The sequence below is a fragment of the Papio anubis genome, chromosome 13 (assembly GCF_008728515.1).
Source record: "Papio anubis isolate 15944 chromosome 13, Panubis1.0, whole genome shotgun sequence".
NCBI lineage: Eukaryota > Metazoa > Chordata > Mammalia > Primates > Cercopithecidae > Papio > Papio anubis.
Window position 1 is genome coordinate 93,626,467 of NC_044988.1, and position 15,014 is coordinate 93,641,480.

General features: G+C 50.6%; 1 protein-coding gene across 1 annotated transcript in view; it reads left to right on the plus strand.

Moving 5' to 3' along the window:
* The first annotated feature begins 13,390 nt into the window (after nucleotides 1-13,390).
* The window catches only part of NEK6 (NIMA related kinase 6), a 97,438-nt gene continuing 95,814 nt past the window's right edge, over nucleotides 13,391-15,014 (plus strand). Inside the window, exon 1 of the mRNA XM_003911246.3 lies at nucleotides 13,391-13,499. The gene's annotated coding sequence lies outside the window, so the exon portion shown is untranslated. The remainder of the gene's footprint in view (nucleotides 13,500-15,014) is intronic.

The following is a 15,014-nucleotide window of genomic DNA, read 5'->3' on the forward strand; positions in this document are numbered from 1 at the left end:
CTTGTTCTGTTACCCAAGCTGGAGTGCAGTGGCACGATCACAGCTCACTGCAGGCTCTACCTCCCGGGCTCAAGCAATCCTTCCGCCTCAGCCTCCCAAGTAGCAGGAACTATAGGTGTGCACCCCCACGCCTGACTGATTTTTATGTTCTTCGTAAAGATGGGGCCTCATTATGTTGTCCAGGATGGTCTCGAACACCTGGGCTCAAGCGATTCTCCCACCTCAGCCTCCTCCCAAAGTGCTGGAATTACAGGTGTGAGCCACCATGCCCAAAGTCACTTTTTAAATTTTATTATTTATGTATTTATTTATTTTTGATGGAGTCTCACTCTGTTGCCCAGACTGGAGGGCAGTGGCGAAACCTCAGCTCACGACAACGTCTGCCTCCCAGGTTCAAGTGGTTCTCCTGCCTCAGCCTCCCAAGTAGCTCGGATTACAGGCACCTGCCACCACGTCCAGCTAATTGTTGTATTTTTAAACAGAGACGGGGTTTCGCCATGTTGGCCAGGGTGGTCTCAAACTCCTGGCCTCTGGTGATCCGCCTGCCTCGGCCTCCCAAAGTGCTGGGATTACAGGCGTGAGCCACTGCGCCTGGCCTATGCTACTTTTTTGAGCCTCAGTTTCCTCATCTATTAAGTGGAGATCATAATACCTTCACTGACGGGTTGTTGTAAAGATTCAAAGAGGTCCCAGGTTGGGACGCAGTAGCCTCATTCCTGGCACACAGTGGGTGCTCAGTGCAGGCAGCCCGCCTTCTCCCCAGCAAAGGAAAATAGAATCTTAAGGCTCCGAGACCACAGTCACCCCTTTATAGGGGCCTGAGAGGGGGATAGATAGGACCAGTGGTGTGCTAGAACTGGTGTGCGTTGGTGGGCAGGAGCTGATTACTAAATAAGAGCTGCTTATTAAATATTTGGGAGTTTTGGGGAGCTTTACATCAGCCATGGTAGAAGTATTTTACACTAAAGAAATCAGCCAACTCTACAAATGAAGGATTTTATTTTTTATTTTGCATTTATTTATTTATTTATTTATTTATTTTTAAGATGGAGTCTCTGCTACCCAGGCTGGAGTGCGGTGGTGCAATCTCGGCTTACTGCGACCTCCACCTCCCAGATTCAAGCAATTCTCCTTCCTCGGCCTCCCAAGTAGCTGGGACTACAGGCATGTGCCATCACACACGGCTAATTTTTATATACATATATATATATATATTTTTTTTTTTTTTCAGTAGAGATGGGGTTTCACCACGTTGGCCAGGCTGGTCTTGAACTCCTGAACTCAAGTGATAGAATTTTTTTTTTTTTTTTTTTTTAATAAAGGCCTATATGGCCGAGCACGGTGGCTCAAGCCTGTAATCCCAGCACTTTGGGAGGCTAAGGTGGGTGGATCACTTGAGGCCAGCAGTTTGAGACCAGCCTGGCCAACATGGCGAAACCTCGTCTCTACTAAAAATACAAAAATTAGCGGAATGTGGTGGTGCGCGCCTGTAATTCCAGCCACTAGCAAGGCTGAAGCAAGAGAATCACTTGAACCCAGGAGGTAGAGGCTTCAGTGAGCTGAAATTACACCACTGCACTCCAGCCTGGGTGATGGAGTGAGACTGTCTCAAAATAACAAATAAATAAATAAATAAATAAATAAATAAATAAATAAATAAATGGATAAATAGATAAATAAATAAATACATAAAGGCCTATAGTATGGAATTTTTCAGTGGTAGGAAGTGATTGAGGGGATCATTATGATAGTCAACCAAAAAATAAACAAATAAATAACAATGTATAAATTTGGAAAAGGAGAGGAGACTTTATTTCCTATAAAGAGCTACAGCCTGCAAGGGGGCCATCCCACAAGCCGGGAAATGTGTCTTTGGATAAGACCAGAGACAGTTACTTCGCAGGAGGAGGGGTTGGGGTAGAAGCTTTATGCTGAACAGGTTGCCTAAGCAACATATATATTTAACAGGTTACAGGAGAATATTTATGACGGTGGTCATGACACGTGTGTATTGAACAAACAGGTATGTAATATAGGACCCATTTTCATTTTGGGATAGAGACTTAACAGTTAAATGTATTATAATTAGGCCCTGTAAATCAAAAGGTCTTTTCGGGACACAAGGCACACAAGTGCACCATCTCCATAAACCCACCAGGGCCCGTCTACAGTCAGTGGTCCTTTTATCAGGAGAAAGTTACTGAAGTTAGTCTCTTGTCTAATGAAAGTTGTAGTTATGGTTGGCGGACCAGTAAGTCAGTATTTCTGAGTTGGATGAATTGTAATCATTTTAATATTAATATTATTTTGAGGCCAGTGTTTGTTTAGTTGTCAGAGAAAAAGACAAAGCCTGTGGCAGTTGAAACACAGTTTATTTTTGAACTGTAGGGTGTTTGACTTAGTGCTTGCCTGGCATGGCCTTAGGTCTTCTTCATAATTTTTTTTTTTTTTTAAATAGGGTCTCTCTCTGTCGCCCAGGCTGGAGCACAGTGGCACAATGTTGGCTCACTGTGACCTCTGCCTCCTGGTTCAAGCGATTCTCCTGCCTCAACTTCCCAAGTAGCTGGGACTACAGGCATGTGCTACCACACCCGGCTAATTTTTGTATTTTGAGTAGAAACGGGGTTTCACCATGTTGGCCAGGCTGGTCTCAAACTCCTGACCTCAAGGGATCCACCCACCTCAGCCTCCCAAAGTGCTGGGATTACAGGTGTGAGCCACCACACCTGGCCTATAATTTGGTATTTTGTTGTTACTAAGAGTCTTTTCAGTCTTACGATCTCTATCTTAACATTAATGTTGGAGGCAGGACAGGGTGGCTCACACCTGCCTGTAATCCAAGTACTTTAGGGGGCCAAGGCAGACAGATCACTTGAGGCCAGGAGTTCAAGACCCGCTTGGGCAACATGGCAAAACCCCGCCTCTACTAAAAAATACAAAAATTAGCCGGACGTGGTGGCTCACACCTCCAATCCCAGCTACTGGGGAGACTGAGGCATAAGCATCACTTGAACCCTGAGGCAGAGGTTGCGGTGAGCTGAGATCACACCACTGCTCTCCAGCCTGGACGACAGAGCAAGACTCCATCTCAGTAAATAAATAAATAAATAAATAAATAAATAAATGACTCTGGGGCTAGTTGTGCCAGCCAAATGTATCTGCATGTCTGCTACGAATTGCAGCTTTCCTGCGTCCCAATTGTGTGACCTTGGGCGAGTCACTTTACCTCTCTGAACCTTTTCTGTGTGTGTGGTGGGGGAAACTGAGGCAAATTCCCAGCTATATATACGTATCTATAAAGCATAACACTGACACTCGCCTCATTGGCTTGTTGGGATAATGAAATGAGATGATGTATGGAAAATGTGAAGTGCTAGGCTCTGAGCTTGATAAACAATTGGTATTGATATTATTCCAGCCACATGCTGGTTCAGTGTCTTCCCACACAGAACTGTAACCTGGTGAGAAAGATGTTACACAGACAGTTTCCTAATGAGGCACCAAGGCTCTGAGAAGTGAAGTGACTTGTTCAAGTTCATAGTGCTAGAAGGTGGCAGAGCCAAGCTTTGAACCCTGATCTGATTGGCTCCAAGACTGAGGCTCTGCCAAGACTGCCTGGCCTCAGTCCAGCTCTGGGGGGCTGACTGCAGAGCAGGGGTTGTGGTACTTGGCCACAGCCTGCAGACAGAATGTGTACAGCCAAATGGCCATCTATCCCAGGGGCCTGCCTGAGCAACTCATCTCAGATCCTGAAGCCCGCAGCTTTGAGCCATGCAGCTCACACATGCCTCCTTCTTTGGGGGTTCTGGAACCCCAGATTTACTGCCTTTTCCCCAGTGTGCCTCTCTAGCCACTCATCCTGTTTCAGGGGAATCACCCCAAAACAGCAAGCACCACCCCCAACCAGGTTTCTCAGAATACCATTTGAATGGTGGAAGGCGACTTTCTTTTTTTTTGAAACAGGGTCTCCCTGTGTCACCCAGGCTAGAGTGCAGAGGAGAAATCATAGCCCACTGCCACCTCAAATTCCTAAGCTCAAGTGATCCTCACATCTCAGCCTCCCGAGTAGCTGGAACCACAGGCACATGCCACTATGCACAGCTAATTTATTTTTTTGTTCTTTCTTTCTTTTTTTTGTAGACAGGGTCTTAGTATGTTGCCTAGGCTGGTCTCAAACTCCTGGCCGCAAGCCATCCTCCCACCTCGGCTTCCCAGAGCACTGGGATTTCAGCCATGGGCCACTATGCCAGGCCTAATTTTCTTTCTTGATGATGGGTTAGACCCTGACCACTTACAGTCCTAGTATGGAGGGCATGTTTGGGGCTGAGGGGAGGGAGTGGCAGTACCCAGACCCTGGCAAGCCTCTTCTTGAAGAATCTTCTCTGATTCTCTGCCCCTGCCCTCTTCCTCCCCGCTCCCATCCCTGTTTTGCCAGGTTCCTCCTCCGGTTCCTTCTCCCCACTCCATCCCCCAAGACAAGCCTGGCGTGTCCTGATGCCTGGAAAAATTACACCCATTCCCAGCCAACCAGGGCCAGGGCTGAGAAACCCACAACCAAATGCCTGCCTCTTCCTTCAAAGCAGTTGCTTCACATTTGGGATTTGGGGTTGATGGACAGATGATGTCATCGGCCCCAAATCCAGGGGGCCCCTTGCCTCCATCTGCTCTGAGAGCAGCCAGCCCTACTGGGCATGCAGAGGAGGCCTCGAGCTCAGAAGACAGACTCACTCCAGCCACATGAGCCAGGAATTTCAGGAAGGGTGTCTGGGCCCCCTCACTCATCTCCAAAGCCAAGGAGTTACCTGGACTCCTGGAGAAGAAATATGGCCAGGGTGGGACCCAGCTGACTCAGTTCATGTATTCCCCTACACCGTCATGCTTGGCAGCACAGAGAAAATAGGAACGCAGTTTCTGAGCCTGTCAGACATTCTGCTACAAAGTGTGCTTCAGCCAGGTGCAGTGGCTCATGCCTGTAATCCCAACACTTTGGGAGGCTGAGCTAGGTGGATTGCCTGAGCTCAGTAGTTCGAGGCCAGCCTTGCAACATGGCGAAACCTCATCTCTACAAAAAGTACCAAAATGTACTGGGTGTGGTGCTCACATCTGTAATTGCAGCACTTTGGGAGGCTGAAGCGGGGAGATCACCTGAGGTTGGGAGTTCGAGACCAGCCTGGCCAACACAGCGAAACCCTGTTTCTACTAAAAATACAAAAATTAGCCGGGTGTGGTGGCACACACCTATAAACCCAGCTACTTGGAAGGCTGAGGCAGGAGGATCGCTTGAACCCGGGAGGCAGAGGTTGCAGTGAGTCAAGATAGTGCCACTGCACTCCAGCCTGGGTGACACAGCGAGATTCTGTGACACACACACACACAAAAAAAAATAGCTGGGTGTGGTGGTACATGCCTGTAGTCCCAGTTACTTGGGAGGCTGATGTGGGAGGATTGCTTGAGCCTGGGAGGCTGAGGCTGCAGTGAGCTACGATCACACCACTGCACTCCAGCCCGGCAACAGAGTGAGACCCTGTCTCAAAAAACAAACAAACAAAACAAAACAACAAAGTGTGTTTGAGACAAACTGGTTAATCTCTCTGAGCATCAGTTTTCTCCTGTGCATGTTTTCTCACCTAAGACACAGATACCCGCATCAGAGAGGTGGTGCTGGTGCTATCTACGTGCAGGACTCAGTGCCTGAATGAGTGAGAGGCTGTTTGTTCACGTATTTAGTCACCTGCCTGTTATTGTTTCATGTGACATGAAATTCAGGGTGGCCATATAATTTATTATCTGATCTGAGACACTTGTGAGTGTGAAAAGGGTCACTGGGTTGTTTGTTTGTTTGTGTGGTTTTTTTTTTTTTTTTTTTTTTTTTTTTTAGCTGGAATCTAGCTCTGTCACCCAGGCTGGAGTACAGTGGCATGATCTCAGTTCACTGCAACCTCTGCCTCCCGGGTTCAAGCGATTTTCCTGCCTCAGCCTCCTCAGTAGCTGGGATGACAGGCACGTGCCACCATGCCCAGTGAATTTTTGTATTTTTAGTCGAGACAGGGTTTCACCATGTTGGCCAGGCTGGTCTTGAACTCCTGACCTCAGGTGATCTGCCTGACTTGGCCGCCCAAAGTCCTGGGATTACAGCGTGAGCCACTGCACCCCGCCAGGGGGTACTATCATGAATTATGCCAGGACAACAGGCATCACCCAGGACCATCCTGGGGGCACATGTGATTCTTTGTGGGGAGAGAGTTCCAGTTTTCTCAGAAGGATTCATTTGCTCTCATCATCCAGGTGTGATTATTAACAGCAGCCCCTTTCCCTCTGCAAGCGTCTTGCTTTGGATGATCAACTTTAGGGTCACCTTGGTTGTCTGCAAAGGCCACTGCATTGGGGGATTCACATTTTACATTATACAAAATGGGGGCGTCTTGTCTGCTGGGCCCTTCGCCACATACCGATGTCTGTGTGTCCCGCCAAGAGCTTCCAGGAGAGTTTAAGCAATTGAGTCACATTTTTAGGAGCAGCAAACCCTGCTGGCTATGGAAGGAGTTGGGACCCTCTCCACCTCCTCCCCAGCCCTGCCATCACTCCGTGTGTGACCACGGGCCAGTCCCTGCCTGGCACAATGCGGGGACGTGTCTCCAAGAGTCCTGTCAACCTTGACCTTCTAAGATTTCCTATTACCCAATGACCCTGGGGAATTTCGGTACAAATTGGGATGCAAGAAACATCACACCATCATATGGCTCACTGGTCACACCATGAATCCTGGGTCTTCCCTGTGCCAGGCTCTGGGCAACTGCTGGAAGCCAAGGCATATCCATCACCACTCCTGTTTCACGGGAGGAGAGAGACGAAGCCAGCAACAGATCGGCCTATTCAACTCAGCATCGGGAGAGGACAGGTGCCAGAAGGCAAGCAGGGATACAGCCCAGTGTATTGTGAGCTTACAAAACACCTTCAAAGGCCAAAATCACATTCCCCCAATACCCCCACTGCCATGTCTGCTGCCTCTCAGCAGCCAGAAACTCCTACTCTCTTCCTGAGGAGCACAATGATTTTGAGGGTTCCTTTGGGGACCGACATCGCACCAACTCCTTTGTGATTTTAGTATTCATGGTCTCTGAGTCTCAGTCTCCTCATCTGTACGATGGGCAACAATCGCTACCTCAAAGTGTAGTTGAGAGTATCAGGTAAGGGAATGGACAGGAAATGTGGTTCCTATGCAGTTCATGGTGCTCCCTGCAGGTTGTAGGATTCGAGTCTGCTGGATGAAACAGCAGATGTTAGAGTGGGTGGTGGAGGGAAGTTCAGGGAGGTGCGGGGAGGTGGGAAATCAGCGAGTGCATTTCTGCCTCTTGATGGCTGCGTGGCCTTGAGCAAGTTCCATCTGTAAAGTGAGGGTGGGAATGATCATCCTCGATAACTTCTGCTTTTTCCACATTCCAGAAACCGCCTGGGTGTGGGGTCTCCAACCGTGTCGGGCGAGGACTCAGTCCAACCGTGTCGGGCGAGGACTCAGTCGGCGGCAGTCACTGCCAAAGGCGGAAGGAGATAACCGGTTAGCAGGCGCTGTCACAAGACCAGCAACGCATAAAAGACAAAATGCTTCCCTGCGGCAGGAAGCGCCGATGACACACTGCGCTTAAAGTATTCCTCCAAGCGCCACCTCATTCTTCCCGGATCCTCTAGCCTTGGAGTACAGCCTCTAACTCTTCACTGAGCATTTTCAGGAGCACAATCTCAGGTGACTACCCCAATCCTGCAAGGGAGGCTGCCTGCCCCGCTTTGACAGATGAGGAAACTGAGGCCCACATCGGGGGAATGGAAGGCAGGAACTTGAACTGCACAGAAGAGGCAGACTGAGTCTTCAAGTCTCAAAAGAACCTATGTCTGGACTCTTAAAACAACTCTACAGTTGCCTGGAGCAGAGTTTTAAAAATTAGCTCCAAAGCTAACCTCGCAAACAGACATTGGGACCCGTGGAGAGAGCACTCTTCTCTTCCTCTCCAATGTTCCTGTCGCCAACCACACCATAAAATCTTGAGGGCAGAGGCCATGGCTGAAACGTCTGTTCCCTCCCACAATATTTAGAACAGTACACAGAGTGTTTGCTCTATGCGGATTAAACAGAGCAGACACTTGCTCTATGTGGAATTTGTATGTGTGTGTGTGAGACAGAGTTTCACTCTGTCACCCAGGCTGGAGTGCAATGGTGCGGTCCCAGATCACTGCAACCTCCGCCTCCCGGGTTCAAGTGGTTCTTCTGTCTCAGCCTCCCGAGTAACTGGGATTACAGGTGCCCGCCACCACACCCAGCTAATTTTTGTATTTTTAGTAGAGACAGGGTTTCACTATGTTGGCAAGCTGGTCTTGAACTCCTGACCTCAGGTGATCCACCCACCCTGGCCTCTCAAAGTGCTGGGATTACAGGTGTGAGTCACCTCGCCCGATCTCTATGTAAATTAAATGCAAATCATTTGGAATACTATGCAGTCATATAAAAGGAAGCAGTTTTTCTGGAGCTAACAGGAAATGGTCTCCAAGAAGTGAAGAAAACATAAGATATACAATAGTGCAGATTGTATGCTATTATATGAGCAAAAATTAAGAAGAAATACATATACATTCACATATACATGACCATATACAGGTGCATACATATATACATGCCCACACAAAACACACTGTCTGGGACAACATATATTTGGCAACATTGGCTCCGTCCAGTGATAAGAACCAGGTGGCTGGGAGGTAGGGGTAGAAAGGACACTTTTCATTTTGTCCCCTTCTGCGCCTTTTGAATTTTGAACTGTGGGCATGTATTATCTATTCAAGAAACAAATTAAACCTTTTTAAAGTTAAGTAACTAAAAAATGAACCTGCTACTTTATAAAGTGAGCCATATGATGGTGTGATGTCACCTACATCCCTATCCTGACCGAGATTCCCCAGGGTCATCGAGTAACAGGAAATCTTAGACGGTCAAGGTTGACAGGAGTCTTGGAGACCTGTCCCCGCATTGTGCTAGGCAGGGACTGGCCCGTGGTCACACAGGGAGTGATGGCAGGGCTGGGGAGGAGGTGGAGAGGGTCCCAACTCCTTCTGCAGCCAGCAGGGTTTGCTGCCCCTAAAAATGTGACTTAACTGCTTAAACTCTCCTGGAAGTTCTTGGCGGGACACCCAGACATCAGCATGTGGCGAAGGGCCCAGCAGACAAGACGCCGCCATTTTGTATAATGTAAAATATGAATCCCCCAATGCAGTGGCCTTTGCAGACAACCAAGGTGACCCTAAAGTTGATCATCCAAAGCAAGACACTTGCAGAGAGAAAGGGGTTGCTGTTAATAATCACACCCGGATGACGAGAGCAAATGAATTCTTCTGGGAAAACTGGAACTCTCTCCCCACAAAAAAATCCCATCACCAGGAAGCTGGCAAGATGATATTTTGTAACAAAGCGACTTCAAAGGAACATGGCCTGATTCTAAAGTTCTTCTTGCCTCTCCTGTCTCCCCCACTACCCCCTCCCCTCATACTGACAACGATAAAGGACTTGAGTTAACCCGGATTCAAATCCTGGCTGTTTTCTGAGCCTCGGTTTCTTCATCTATAAAACATAAATCATGACGCCTATCTCAAGGGATGCTATAAGAATTAACTGTCTCATACAGAGCCAGCTGCAGAGAAGGTGCCCGGTAAGCAGTAGTTTCTCTTCCCTTCGTGCAGAGAAATAATGAAACAACACACACTGAATCCTGAAACTCTTTGGGGTGAATGGAGACAGACTTTCTCCCAGACCAGATGAACAACACCTCGGTGGGCAGAAGCGTGAGGCACCGTGTGCAGGGAGATGCTGATCCTAATTCTGGGTGCCATTTTGCAAAGCAGCGCTTCATGATGACTCATTTTGGGACTCCCTAAAAACTCCTTTGAGTTAAAAACAAAAGTTGAGTGGGGTTCAGCTTGCATTGTACCTTATCACTCCACTGTGCCCTCGTCAGGGTAGCAGGGTACTGCAGGGAATTCAAGGATCTCTGAACAGGCTCAACCTGATGTTTGCCCCGTAGTGTCACCAGGAGCTGGGACCATCTGCACAGGGCCCAGGACAGAGGGAAGGAAGTAGCCATGAGGGATGGAGAAGAAGGAGGAAGGCCAGGAAAATGGGGTGCACAGGATTTCTCCCCCCTGCTCCCGCCCCTCCTATCTCTGAATTGTAGTCCAAGGGGGAGGCGGAGCCCTGATACAAAAGCGTTCCTGGGTCCTCCTACCCATCCTTGCTTTATTTTTCCACCAAACTTTTTTTTTTTTTTTTTCCGAGACAGAGTCTTGCTCTCTGTCGTCCAGGCTGGAGTGCAATGGCGAGATCTCAGCTCACCGCGACCTTGGCCTCCTGGGTTCAAGAGATTTTCCAGCCTCAGCCTCCCAAGTTGCTGGGATTACAGGCACATGTCACCATGCCCGACTAATTTTTTTATTTTTAGTAGAGACTGGGTTTCGCCATGTTGGCCAGGCTGGTCTTGAACTCCTGACCTCAGGTAATCCACCACCTCGGCCTCCCAAAGTGCTGGGATTACAGGATGAGCCACTGCGCCCAGTCTTCACCAAACTTCTTATCTTTGAAATGCCAGACATTCACAGTGTCTTCCTCCCATCCCACTATCCCACCTCGGCTGAAGCCCCAAGAGAATCAGGGGTAGATTTTGTTCACACCTATATCCCAGGACAAGGCTTCTTTATTCCCCCTAACACTCAGCCTGCCTGCAGCCACACCTACCTCTGTTGATTATCACTGGCTCTGTGACCTGGGACAAACTGCTTGACCTCTCTGAGCCTCGGTTTCCTAACTGGAACATGAGGACATCACGAGTATCTATCATAGGGGTTCTGTGAAGCTGGGGAAGGGCTTTGCAAACAGTAAAGTCTTACACAGATACTGTGTGTTGGGGATGGAGGCAGTCCTTTTCCTCCCAGTGGCCTGATGGGGCTCCCAAAGTTTCCTTCAAAAGGGAGTTTCTGGTTCTTGCTCTGTAGCTTAACTGAATAGCTGCCAGAGTATGGGACCTGCCCTCCACAGAGTAGGCCCCTACTGACTTCTCCCACTCCCTCAGTCAGGCCTCTGCTCAGATGTCACCTCATCAGAAGGGCCTTCTCCCAGCACCCCCTATAAAAAAGCACCCCTGGGTCCTCCTACGCTTCCCTGAGTTATTTCTCCACCTAACTTCTTATCCTCGAAAAGGCAGATATTCACAATGTCTTCCTCCCACCCCATCCCTCCCCCTTGACTGAAGCCCCAAGAAAGGGCCATAGTTTGTTCACTCCTTTATCCCAGTGCCTAGAAAAGTACCAGGCCCATGGCAGGTGCTCATAGATGTGTCGGGTGAACCAATGAATGAACCGATGTTTGCTGCACGAATATGGCCAGTATCACAAATCCTCTAGTAACACGGCAATACGCTGTCTCAGAACTTCGATTTCTTTCTATTATTTGTTGCAGTATTTATTTCTTCTATTTAACTTTTCAATCTGTCTGACATTTATTGTGGTGTATATCATGTGAGGCAAGGCTGTAAACAGACCTCCAGATAAACAGCTAAACAATTTGCAGAATGATCCATTTTCCCCCCATTGGTTTGTGATGTATGCATTTTCATCCACAAGAGCTGAGACCAGGCCGGCTCCTGTGGGCCAGCTGCTTCCTCGTCTGCCCTCTTGTTCCAGCAGCCCAGGGCTATGCTATTCCTGAGGCAGGGCTGCCTAGTAATTGGAACACACAGGTACTAGAATTAGACAATCTGCCGTCCACTTTCTAGCGCAACCACTTACCATCTGCGTGACTCTGAACAAAAGAATTTGCTTTTTATTGTTGTTGTCCAGGCTGGAGTGCAGTGGTGCGATCATAGCTCACTACAGCTGCTAACTCCTATGACAAGAGTTCCTCAAGAGATCCTCCCGCCTCAGCCTCTCGAGTAGCTGGGACTGCAGGTAGGCACCACCACACCCAGCAAATTCTTACATTTTTTTTTTATAGACATGGGGTTTTGTTATATTGCCCAGGCTGGCCTCAAACTCCTGGCCTCAAGGCATCCTCCCACCTCGGCCTCCCATAGTAGTGGGATTGCAGGTGTGAACCACCACATCCAGCCTGAAATTTCATTTCTAAGCCTCATTAAGCCCATCTGTAAAATGGGCACAAGGGTAACGTTGGCACACATGGTGGACGCTCAGTTGGTGTCATTGTTACACATCACGGCCAGTTAAAGCACCTTCACTCATTTGGCAAACAGAAGCCCGACACGCATTCACCCTGTGCCCAGTACAGTGCTGTGCCTCAGCAGGCAGTCAGTGTCCCTGGCTCCAGCCCTCCTGGGGGGCAGCGCAGTTTTGAATATGGAGGGGAGGCGGCAGGGGTGGAAACGACCCAGCCAGGAGCGGCTGCTCTCGGCGCGGGGAGGAGGTGAAGTGAGAACTGAGCTGCTTGGGTCCCAGGGAGGCTCTGACTTCTAGAGGGCACGTTCAGCAGTCTTTAGTGGGGACTTTTACCACTTCCAGAAACCTCTGCACGTTGGCTCTTGCTGGACCCTGGGGGCCACAGGAAGTGGGAGCTCCAGATGAAGAGTCGCTGGCACTTTGAGGGCGGGGGGCAGGGCATTCCCCTCATCGGAATACTCTTGGAGCCTACTTCAGTGCCTGCATTCAGCTGGTGCAAAATAAGTGCTTGTTACTTTGCCAATTTCAGTATGACTAGGACTGTGGCAGGAGCAATGCTAGGTGATGGGGAATCCGAAGATGCACGGGAGGAGTGCAAGGGTTGGCTGCCTGCAGACCCTCATCGTAAGTCTGGAGCCGGAGAAGAGGGGGAGATGCCGGACTGCGCCCTGTGAGTCTGGGCCTCAGTCTTCTCATCTCTGAAATGGGGAAGGGGTTCCTCTGGCGAGCGGATTGGCCGCAGGACTTGGCGATCGAGGGTCAGGCCAGGAAGGACGCCGTCAGGGGCGCCCCGCCCTCCAAAACGCGTGGCGGCACGCGCGCACGAAGCGCAGGGGCGGCGCAGCCTGGCGAAGTGAGCGCGCGCGCGGGCCGCGCGAGCGGCGGCGGCGGCGGAACCGAGCGGACTGGCGTGCGGCCGCGGCGCCGCGCCAACTCTTGTGGGACACCGCTCGCCGCCGCGAGGCCGCCGCCTGGTCCCCCGCGCGGCAGCCAGGCGCCCGCGCGGTGAGTAGCCTGGGGCTGGGAGCCGGGCCGGTGGGAGCCCCGCAGACCAGGGAGGGCGGGGCCAGGCGAGAGCTGGGCCGTCACCCCAAAGCGCCGGAGCCGAGGCGGAGCGCGCCCACGGGGCCTCCCTTGCTGGGGAGAGCGGGGGAGAGCGAGGCGTGTGGCCGCGAGGGGCTGAGCGTGTCGGCGGCCGGGCGGGCGGGGGCGGCGGCGTGTCCGCGTGTCCCGGGGTGTGCGCGTCCCCGGCGGGTGTGCGTGTGCACCCCGGAGCGTCTGGTGGCGTTGTTGGGGTGAGTGCGTGCGGGGACGCGGGCATGGCTCCCCGCTACCCACTTCCCGAGTGGGGACGACGGGCGGAGGAGTGTACCGGGCGCCGCAGGGAGTACGTGCGGGTCTCAGGGAGTGTGTGTGTGCACGTGTGTGCATTCCAAAGTGATTTGTGTGCACGCACATGCGTGAGCCCAGGAGGGCGAAAGTGTGCCTGTGTGGGTGTGAGTATAATGAGTGTGCAGGACCGCGCGAGCGTGTTTATTACTGAGGTTGAGGGCCCCCTTTGCGCCCACCAGGCCTTTGCACAGTGATGGCCCCCAAGCCAGGGAGCCCGTGGAGAGAGAAGCGGCCTGGCATGGGCTGGGGGTCGGGACTGGGCCTGATCTGGTGAACCAGGGGCCGGGAGGACAGACTCAGAGCCTGGCTGGGCCTGACAGAGGCGAAGGTCTCAAAACCAGGCTGTGGCAGGGCCACTGGCAGGACCCTCTCTGCACACACAGGCTGGGCGAGCGGAGGCTGTGGTGGGCCTCGGGCGGAGGACGGTGTTTTCCTAAATACCCTCCGGGCTCCCCTGTCTTTGTTCTTGACTCTTTCCAGCCAGGCCTGGGGGGCTGACCTTATACTTGCCTGTGTATGTGGGTGCCTCTCTGCCCGCCCTGCTAAGTAGATGGATCTTTTGATTTATTTATACCTCACTTAGGCTCCAAGTGTGAGTCCCAGGACGGTAACAAATTGATCACAGCGGGCTTGGGACACCAGCTTTCGAGGTCTGTCCTTGCAGTTTTGACTGACAGGCTTTTGTGTGTGTGTGCGCACTCTCTAACTGTTGAAAATCTTTGCAGTTGAAAGTCTTAATTGTTTTAAGGCAAACTTTAGAAACTCCAGAGCTCCCTACTTGCTCTGACTTTTCCAAATTCAGCTTGCCTTTTCTGGGGGAAAATGTCGCCTTAGTTTGGTGTACAGTACATGCAGGCAGGTCTTGAAGGCACGTTTAAAAACCGTGTCGTTAATGGAAGAAGAATTTCATTGAAAGGGACGCAGAGCCGGCTGGAAGCGCCTGCCCCGGACTCAGCGAGTTTGAGCTTACCGAGTGAACTTTGGACGTCTTCTTTTAGCAAACAAAACCTGGAAGGAAGCAAAAAAGACCCACATTCTTTTTCTTTTTTGTCCTGAAAATGAAAAAAAGAAAACACCTTCTGGGTTTGCTGGAAATGCCCCCTCTCCTTCCCCCATCAAGGCCAAGCCCTCCCTGCATCCCCCACCCCCAAATAAAATATGCCTGTGGGGAGCCGTGGAATGAGTCACTCCCTGGCAGAAAGCCTGATGGGCAAACATTTGGGAAGGTTCTTGCCTAACTTCCCAGAAGAAAAGGCCCAGGATTTAAAATGGTCCCTGTGGTTTGTCAGCCTCTGCCGTCCCGTCTGCTTCGGAAATGACTAAAAAGTAGTTTGTATCTCCACAAAATAAAGTCTCAGACTGAAGGCCTTAGACCCAGGTTGGTCTGGATTTAGAGCTGTTTGGGTTTCCAGAAATGG